The sequence below is a fragment of the Conger conger genome, chromosome 1, assembly GCF_963514075.1.
Source record: "Conger conger chromosome 1, fConCon1.1, whole genome shotgun sequence".
NCBI lineage: Eukaryota > Metazoa > Chordata > Actinopteri > Anguilliformes > Congridae > Conger > Conger conger.
The window spans coordinates 82,623,954-82,634,170 of NC_083760.1; the positions used below are offsets into that span (position 1 = coordinate 82,623,954).

General features: G+C 49.4%; 1 pseudogene; it reads left to right on the plus strand.

The window, feature by feature from the left end:
- The window catches only part of LOC133136536 (IgGFc-binding protein-like), a 29,578-nt pseudogene extending 20,006 nt beyond the window's left edge, over window positions 1-9,572 (plus strand).
- The last annotated feature ends 645 nt before the right edge of the window (window positions 9,573-10,217 follow it).

A 10,217-nucleotide genomic window follows, 5' to 3' on the forward strand; every position in this document is an offset into this window, starting at 1 on the left:
TCTGTGCTCTGTGCAGACTGTTAAAAAGGGAGTGTTGAAACATTTAAACGTTTTCGGCTCTCTTTGGTGGTCCTTTTTAATCTGCGATGGTCTCTTACCACACAGACTCCAGCCGTTCTGTGGTTTTGTTACGGCGGGAGGTGAGAGGCAGAGTGACTAGTGAAGCGTGTAGTGACTAATGTAACCAGGCCTGGGTCAGCTGCACATTGCAACACTTCATCTCTCCAGCTTCCTGCAGAGCACCCCTGCAGACCCCTGATCATTTCTAACCTTGCCATTAACCAAAACACGCCTTGCTTGAAAGAAGAATTTTGTTTTTAATGTTTGTGAAAATCTTTTTTTTTCAACTGTCGGTAATAGTCAGATAGATTTTTTCCTGATTTACAGTCGTAGTTTGTTCTATGACCTTGGTATGCGCTTTGTTGAACATCTCTTTGGATAAAACCATCTGCTAAATGTAATGTAATGTAGTGTAGTGAGGACAGATTGTCTCCCTCTCTCTCCCTCTCTCTGTCTCTGTGACCAGGTGGATGGGCAGTTCACCTCCATGCCCTTCCAGTTTGACGGCGAGAGGCTCCAGGTGTTCCGCAGCGGCTGGACCGCCGTGCTGGAGACCGCGTTTGGCATGCGCGTCACCTTCGACTGGAACAGCGTGGTGACGGTCACCCTCCCCAACACCTACCAGGGCGCCGTCTGTGGCCTGTGCGGCAACTACAACCGTAACCCTGGCGACGACGGCACACTGCGCGATGGGAAGGCAGCGGGGAGCGAGGCCCAGCTGGGGGAGAGCTGGAGGGTGGGCACGGTCCCTGGCTGTGTCTCCGGCTGCACGGGGCCCCTCTGCCAGGCCTGCTCCGGCTCCCAGCTCCAGCCCTACCGTGCCCAGCGCTACTGCGGCATCATCGCCGACAAGGCCGGGCCCTTCCGTGACTGTCACGCCCGCCTGGACCCCGCCCCGTTCCTGGAGGACTGCGCCTACGATGCCTGCCACTTCAAGGGCCACCATAGCGCCGTCTGCCAGGCGATCGCCGCGTACGTGGAGCGGTGTCAGAGCATGGGCGTGGCCGTGCTGGAGGAGCGACTCCTTCTGCCGTGAGTCTGCTGCCGTACCCCGTCTGGCCAGCAGTGGGCTCCCACACTGCACTGAGGCGCTTTCTTTAAGCCTTTCAGTCCAATATCAAGTATGTGCCGTAGCACAATATGTGCCGACCAGATCCTAAAGGGTTTTGGCTTTGGTTGCAAAAATGTAGAAAGTTAAGTAACATTTAGTAGGGTTCAAAGCAATATTGTAGCAGTCAGTTTGATTGGATGGAAAGGTACAAGGTCGAGTGTGCCATTTGCATTTTACAGTGGTTATGCTTGAATGCCATATGGTGCTCTTGAGACTGAGAGTTATGAAAGTGTTCTGAATTAATCCTGACCTCTTATATTCAAGTAATAATCAGTAGATATAATATTCATGAATATTCATTTTCCGATAATATATTTAGCATTCTCGTTTTGAGAATCTTTGAGAATTTTCGTTGCTCTCCTGATTTTAAGCCATGTAAGTTCAGAGATATTTGCACTTATTCTCTGCTGAATGACCTTTAACCTTTGTGTCCCCCTGCTGAAACCAATTAGCTTTTTTTAAGGGTTAAAAACAACACACATTAATGTGAAAGTTTTAACATCTGGGGCAGCGTTGTACACAGAAGAATGACCTGTGACCTTTGACCTCGTGCAGCGGCCTCCTGCCCCAAGAACAGCCATTACCACCTCTGCTCCCCGGGCTGCGCCACCACCTGCGCCGGCACACCCACGCGCTGCTCCCTGCCCTGCCGGGAGGGCTGCCGCTGCGACGAGGGCCATATCCTGAGCGGGGACGCCTGCGTGCCGCTGGCAGAGTGCGGCTGCACCTACGGGGGGCGCTACTACAAGAAGTGCGAGGTCTTCTACCCTCGCGGCCAGTGCCAGGAGCGGTGCAAGTGCGGCGAGAACGGCGCCATCCAGTGCGACAAGTTCAAGTGTGCCGCGGGCGAGGCCTGCAAGGTTGTGGGCGGGGTGGGCGGGTGCCACCCCGAGGGGGAGGGGAAGTGCGTGGCCTCTGGAGACCCCCACTACATCTCCTTCGACGGGCGCCGCTTCGACTTCCAGGTACGAGAGTTGGGGTCGGGTTTGCGATGCTCCAGCCTTGGCCAGTCACTGCTGGAATAGACTTCATTAGAGTCCGAAAGCACCGTGTGGCTGCTGGTAACTCCATCTGGGATTCTGAGCTGGTCTTGGTCATAGCCGGGCTCTGTTTCACAAAGCAGGACTACTGAGGCTGGATAACTGTGCTGAGTAAAACCCAGAGCAGGGACTAAAGTAAACACAGGTGTTACAGTTGCAGTTATTGAGCGAACTCCACTTAAACTAGGTTGACCAGCTAGTTTTAGCCAGCTAGTTTAAAGTGGAGTTTTCAGCAGGAATCGTAGGCTCCTGCACCAGAATCTCAGGCCTCTTATGCAGGTCCTCAGTTCTGTACTGGTCTAAAGAGCCGTTGAAAAGAGAAAGATGACTAAGCCTCATCTCTGCAGGCCTGGAGTGGAACTGCCTGGACACATCAGAGCTGCATATACATCTGCTTTCAGTCTCTCTTTAATGCATGCTGCAGATTACATTATTGACTACAGGATTATTGATTATTTACTGCTTTTGCGATGCACAGTAGTGCAGAAACCAAATCGTGATCGGATCACCTGCTTTGTTTCTTGGGGAGTGTCAGCTGAAATATTTCGGGACATTGCTACGGGACGCAGGCTGTTATTTTAACCCGGTCGTTGGTCTTCCCCCGCTCCCAGGGCACCTGCGTCTACACCCTGGCCGAGGTGTGTGACACAGACGGGAAAAGGCTGGTCCCCTTCGTGGTGAAGGAGAGCAACGAGAAGTACGGCAACGGCAGGGTGGCCGTCACCAAGGAGGTGTCGGTGGTGGTCTACAGCTACGTCATCACCATCAAGCAGGGCATGAGCTGGAGAGTCATCGTGAGTTACTCGTGTCTTGAAAGGGGATCGACAACCCCACTCAAAACCGTGTGTTCTGTCCTACCTGTAAAATAGCTGACATGACCTGTCAAAATAAACCCCTCAGAAAAATCGGTAACACTTTACTGCAACCCCTCGGCAAAAGGCTGACGTAACACTGTCATACACGTGACATAGCGGCTGTCACGAGGTGGCATAACAGATGATGTCAGTTGATGTACAATGATATAGACCTGTCAGACTGTTTTGAATAGATGTTAACATCTATGCATCTATATCGACTATCCTCTTCTCTTATTGTACAAGTTGTCTTATGAATTGGAGAATACTGTAATGGTGACTAATCCAATATTGCTCTGGTTTGATTGTCACAATCACAATAGCTAAGACATGACTAGTATTTGGAGTCTTGTTTTGTCAGCTCCAGGCCAAATAATATGTGCATACAATACAAATTGACATAATTCAAGACTGCACTAAATCTCCACTATTCATTCCCTTCAGTTGAAGAACGTGTATGTTCTTGTGGGGTAAAGTTTTACATGTGACACACAGTAGAAGTGAGAGAAATCGTTTTAAAGTGAGGAGCAACATCAGGAATAACTGAAGTTCCCCTTTAGCCATATACTGAAAAATAATAGATAATATATTAATATATTCACTTCTTATTTCAGGAAGTGCTGTTCATTTTTAAATGTGAGAGTGGTACAAGCCTATTTTCAGAAGAAAACGTGATTAAAGTAAAATCCAAATTGCCGAAAACACGAGCCCTCAGGACAGGCTTTTAAGAGGGCCGTAATGCGTTTTATTTTCAAATAAAGCTGGAATCATTTCTGAAACCCTTTAATCACATTCACACCCTTGTCTGCAGTGCGCCTGATACAGGGTGCAGACACCAGACCAGAGACTAGAATAATAACTACTGCGATTTTATAGCTCCCATGGTTTCCACCTAATTGGCCGAGTGAGTGATACTATGCGTGAATGGAGCCTAACAATGGCTAATGATATAAGTGATGTGTGCATTCAGCCCAACTTTGGCTTTTAGGTGATATGTGAATTTAGCCTAACATGCCTTATGGGGCGACATTGGTACGATTCCTACCCTGGGCATGTGGAAGTGTCCCTGAGCAAGACACCTAACCCCCAAATGCTCCTGACAAACTGGTTGGGGCCTTGCAAGCCAGCCAATCGCCGTTGGTGTGTGATTGTGAGTGTGTGTATGAATGGGTGAATGTGAATCAATTGTGCAGCGCTTTGGATAAAGGCGCAATATAAATGCCAACCATTTACCATTTATAGGTGAATTTGACCCAACATTGGCTTACGATGTAAGCAATATGTAAATTTACCACAACATTGGAACAACAGGTGCTGTCTGACCTAAAACAGCATTAAATAACTTGACACATGCTTGGGAGAGCAAGTAGAGGAAATGGCCTATCCCGTAGATCAAAAAAGATGAAAAATGAATGCAGAGGATGAGCACAGCTGAAGTGCACCGAGTTTTTGAGCCACTGACAAAATATAGTGACCAGGAAAATGTCTGCCATGGCTTCTTTGGATTCAGGCCTGAACAGCTCAGGTTGTTCTCTCTATAAAAGTGAGACTGGAGAGTCTATTGTAGAGTGAAGAGCCTTGTTGACATGATGGCGGTGGCCTTGGTCAGGTTCCTCCGTGAGTGCGCACACGTTTCTGGTTCTGTGTCGGTCCAGGTGGACGACGAGGAGACAAACCTGCCTCTGTATCTGGACGAGGGCCGGATCACAGTGACCCAAGAGGGCCGGAACATCCTGGTGCGCACAGACTTCGGACTGCGGGTTCTGTACGACACCGTGTACTACGTGGAGGTGGTGGTGCCCTCCACCTACAAGGGCAGGATGTGCGGCCTGTGCGGCAACTACAACGGCAACAGCAGGGACGACTTCCGTCTGCCGGACGGCCGCCGGGTGGCCAGCGTGGACGCTTTCGGCAAGGCCTGGACCGCAGACCTGTCGGGGCTGGAGTGCGCGGGCTGCGGGGGGCAGTGTCCCGTCTGCAAGCGGGCCGAGGCGGCCAAGCACAGCAAGCCCGACTCCTGTGGCATCATCAGCTCCAGAACCGGGCCCTTCCGGGCCTGCCACACCAAGGTGGACCCCAAGCCCTACCTGCAGCACTGTGTGTTCGACGTCTGCGCCCTGGACGGTGACCGAGGGACCCTGTGCAAGAGCGTCCAGGCCTACGCCATCGCCTGCCAGCACGCCGGGGCAGAGATCCACGCCTGGAGGACCACCTCCTTCTGCCGTGAGTCTCTCGCGGTCCCATCCCCCGAACCCGCGCGTGCTCTGAGCCGCTGACCAGGGGGCTCTGCAGGGTTCACTAACACTTCACAATGCGGTTACATGAATCGGCATGAACTAACAAATTAACAGACTATCTACTGAGAAAATCATCTGTACAGCATTGTTTATGCATTTGTACATCATTCATGTTAACAACAACATTGGTCAACAACATTCATAATGGAATGAAAAAAAATCATTTAATCTATTTGTTGATGGTTAACCAATCATGAGTTTGTCCTATGGTTTGCTAATATACAAGTATTCATGCAAGTAAGTTCATGAGTTAGTAGTAAACAAATACATTTAGTAAGGTTAATTTCATGCATAATTTATGTATTTGTACAACAATTCATTCATATTAACAACTATATTACCAATTGCCAATTTCTGCACCCTTGTTCTAAAAGGTGACAGAGCTAGCCATGCTGGCCATTGTGTAGTTTTTGCTCATTTCCTTTTTTTGGGGGGTGCGGGAGGAGGGGGGTCATTCTGTCCAAAGGATTTCACAATCCACACATGCAGAGTAATGGTTAAATAATACGATTTGGTCAGTCAAGTGAATAGGATTTAGGTTTTTTGAGCACATAATTGGCGTCGGTGAGTTCTGAAACAGAAATCCTGTGATCTTTAATCCCTGTTGAATCAGGGCTATGAATCACAGGAACAGAACTGAATCAGTTTTTCCTCCCGATTAAATAATTAGGAGCCCAAGGGCTCATGAAACCCCAAACGTGATGTGGCCCTGTGGCTCGCCCCTGTCCTGTGGGCAGAGGGGGATCGGACAGCCCTTTCAGTCTGACTCAAAGTCCTGAGGAGCTGTGCTAGGGGCGTGGTACATTCCCCTGAAATCCCTCTCTCCTCCCTGCACAGGCACTGAGGATAATGTGTCTGTGTGGCTGTAATATGGACAGATTAGTGTGGATGAAGAACACTTCACTCTTCAGTAGGCCTAATTACCCATGGCCTTCTCTCTGAAAACTGTAATGTGTCACTCTTTCTCTCTCTCACCCTCTCTGACTGTCTCTTATACTCTCGCTATCTGTCTTTCTCTCTCATGCTCTCTACCCTTTCTCTTGGCCTCTGCCTGTCTCACTCTTTCTGAACAATCTCTTCCCTTTCTCCCCTCTCCCTCCCTCCTCTGCCCTTCTCTCCCCACTCTCCCTCCCTCTCTCCCCGCTCCCTCCCTCTCCCTTCCTCCCGCTCTCTCCCTCTCTCTCCCTTTCTCATCCCCTCCATCTCCCCTCCCACCCTCTCCATCCTCTCTCCCCCTCCCTCTCTCTCCCCCTGTCTCTCCCTCCCTCCCTCTCTCTAGCTGCCCCGTGCCCGGCGCACAGTCACTATGAGGTGTGTGCGGACACGTGTGGCACTACCTGTGCCAGCCTGGCTGGCCCTGGCTCCTGCTCCAGCACCTGCTTTGAGGGCTGCCAGTGTGACCCGGGCTTCGTCTCCGACGGCGACAAGTGTGTGTCCATGGATACCTGCGGGTGCATCCATGAGGGCAGATATATGAAGGTGGATCTCTCTCTCTCTATCCCTCCCTCGCCTCTTCTGTTCCCACCAACTTTTATTGATTGCTTCACTCATCGCTTTGTGGTCCATCACTCCACAAAGTAACACATTTTACTCAAGTGATAGAAGATAGACAACACTATTCTGTGCTGAGCTAAAGACAGATTACTTAGTAGCTGTTCAGACAGCCAGATTTAATCATGTTAGCCTAGCCATTTGATGTTGTATTTTAACCCTTTTAATAGTTTTTTGGAATGTTTTTTCCAGAATTCTAAGTCAGTGTTCTAGAACTCAGTTGCCAGTTGTAATTGTTACATCATCATTAGAATGTTCAGATCAGAACATTCTAATAAGTTGTAGAGCTGTAGAATGCAACTTAACCTCAAAAGGTTTTAAATATAATGGTTATTTATATTATGAATGAAAATGTACTAATATGTTTTTGTTTTGTCTGTCAGTCTGGCCAGTCGGTCGTGAGTAAGGGCTGTGAGTCGGTGTGCACGTGTTACCCCACGGGGGCAGTGCTCTGTAAGAAGCAGCAGTGTGGCATCGGGGAGACGTGCCGCGTGCGGGACGGGGTCCGGGGCTGCCACCCCAAAGAGGGCGACTGCTCCATCAAGCCCGGCGGCCATTTTGGCTCCTTCGACGGCCTGGCGGGGGGCACAGACTGGCACGGGGCCTTCGAGATGGCCTCGCTCTGCGCCCTGCAGTCAGAGCAGTGGTTTCGCGTGGTGGTGGACGTACGGCTGTGTGAGAAGGGGGGGCGGGCCACCGCGGCTGCCGTCTACGTCTTCTTCAAGGACACGGTCGTCTCTGTCAACAACCGGCGGGAGGCCTGGGTGAGTGGGTGTGGGGGCATGGGGGTGGAGAGGGGAACTGCAGCTTTAGGTCATATGTGGAGCAGGGGGAGGGTGATGGCCCTTTTTGTTTTTTTTATTTTTGCTTAGACCTTTTAAAAAAATCAACAAGCAGGTGCAAAAACCAGCAGTGGTGAATTACCTGTGAACCCCCCCCTTTCATTTTTTACAAGGCATTTAGCAGACACTCTTATCTAGAGCGACGTACAATGAAGTGCAGATCAAACACAGGAACAAGTGTGAAGAGGACCCAAGAGGACAGTACGGTTCTGAGTCCTAGTGTGACCATACAGATACAATCGGAACTCTTGAAGAATACATCAACTTACAAACTAGCATACCATGGTTGGCAGCTAGAATACTAATATACAGCCCAGAAGACAGTGTGCTGTATATTATCTCTGTGAACGCTGGAGTGTTCTAGAACTCTGCGCTTTCAGTGACCAGCACTGATTGTTACATCAGCGTTAGAATGTTACGTTTGGAACACTCATATTTGTGATCTCACACCTTAAAGGGGCAAGGCTGAATTAAGCCTGGGGTATTGAATGCCGGAGCTCTGATGTCTGCAGTTACGTGACCGCCCTGAGCAGAACCTCACGCATGGTCTCTCCCCGCGCAGGCTAACGGCAGGAAGCTGTCTCTGCCCGGCTCCCCGGCGAAGGACCTGTCCGTGCGCGTGACCGACAGCGCGGTTCTGGTGGAGAGGTGGTCTTCGCTGCGCGTGACATACTACTTCACCCAGGAGGTGCGGGTCACCGTGGCCGTCCACCTGGCCGGGAAGGTGTGTGGTGCCTGCGGCAACTTCAACGGCAACGCCAAGGACGACCTGACCTCCGCCGCTGGCACCTCCAGCGTCAGCGTGTCCGAGGTGATCGGGTCCTGGCACGCCGGCGATTTCTCCCGCTGGTGAGTGCTCCGCAGGGGCCGTGGGGGTTCCCAAAAATCTTCCCCGGGGGGCTAAGGGGCTGGCCACTCCTGCTGCAGGGCCTGGTTATCTCCACACTATTGTTATTGCTGTGGTGGAGAATCAGAGTCATAACTTCTCATCTCTGCTCAGCGATTCTTTCACTGCAAAGTGCTGTAATACATTGCTGTGCTGTTTGTACACTGTTACTGCCTTTGTGTTTGAGAGACAGTACATGCATCTGTCACACTGTGGCCCTTTTCTGTCTGTGACCCTGCCTGGAGTGCCATTTAAGTCAAGCTTCTGCACTGCTGTGATCTGTTCTTGTTTGGGTCAAAGAACCCAGCCGTCACTGGAGAGTGTGAGAGAATGTGCGCAAGTTTGTGGGCGATTGTGTGCTCGTGTGTGCATGCTTGTGTGTGTGTGTGCGCTTGTGTGTGTGTGTGTTTTGTGTGTGTGCATGTGTGTGCATGCTTGTGTGCGTGTTGTGTGTGTGCATGTGTGTGCTTGTGTGTGTGTGCTGTGCGTGCTTACAGTACTGCACAAATAAAGGCCGTGTCAAAGGTCCGTTCAGAGCTCTTCATCACGGTCTTTATTCCTGTTCCCCTTTCCTCCAGCGGCCTGTAAGACCAGCTTGCACCTGAACTGGAACCTCCCACATCTGACATCACAGACGAAGCCTCCTCATCATAATGTCGCTTTCATCAGAACTGGCTTCCTGTAAAAGTGTAAACCTGTCGCTTGTTCCCTCCATTTTGTTTCCCCACCTGAGGGCCTAGTTTCTCAACTCTTCTCATCCATCACTATGTACGGAGTGGATGGAGTTGTGTTGTACATTTTTTTTAACTAGGTTTTTTAATTGTATTTGGGTGGGGGGACATGAATCTTTCATTCTCTGCCTGGAATTTATAGAGGTAATAATTTCTTGGATGTTTACTGAAAGTAACAAATAAAGAAGCCATTGAACCAGCTCCTTTTTTATTAGATTTTTTTCTTTGTAAATCACCAAAAATCTGAACCTGTAGGTTTAAATATCAGCATGGTCACTATCCAGACACAAGCCGTACATTTGAATTTTTATATTTTTTCGGAATTTAACATCGAAGAAATGATCTGGAATCGGAAACAAGCATAATGTTAATGATGATGTCTTGTACACGCGCTTATTACAAAATGGAGACTGACCTTCTTATTAACCGTATATGTGGCTTAGACCATGATCTTTGGTAATAGAGCCATAGATTTTCACTTTATTGTGGATGCCTATAAATCTATTTAATCCGATTCAAAGTTGGGTCGCCACAAACTGAACATGAACTGAAATGTGAATGATACCTCCACCTAGTGGACATTTTATAGCAGTGTACACAAGACTACTTCCAGACAAATCATTCCAGCGTTTTTGCTGTTAAGTTCGTAAGTATGGACACTTCACAAGTCGTATCGGTCATTCGGTTATAGATTTGAGTCGTTATTTATAAAATGTCTATAAACTGCCTCTGACGTTATCCCAGGCAGGACACAAAGAAAATCTGACTCAGGCAGTTGGGTTCCCAGTCCAAGAGGCCTGCAGTGTGCTGGTTTTGTTATTCCTTCCAATTTGCAGCCGGTTTAG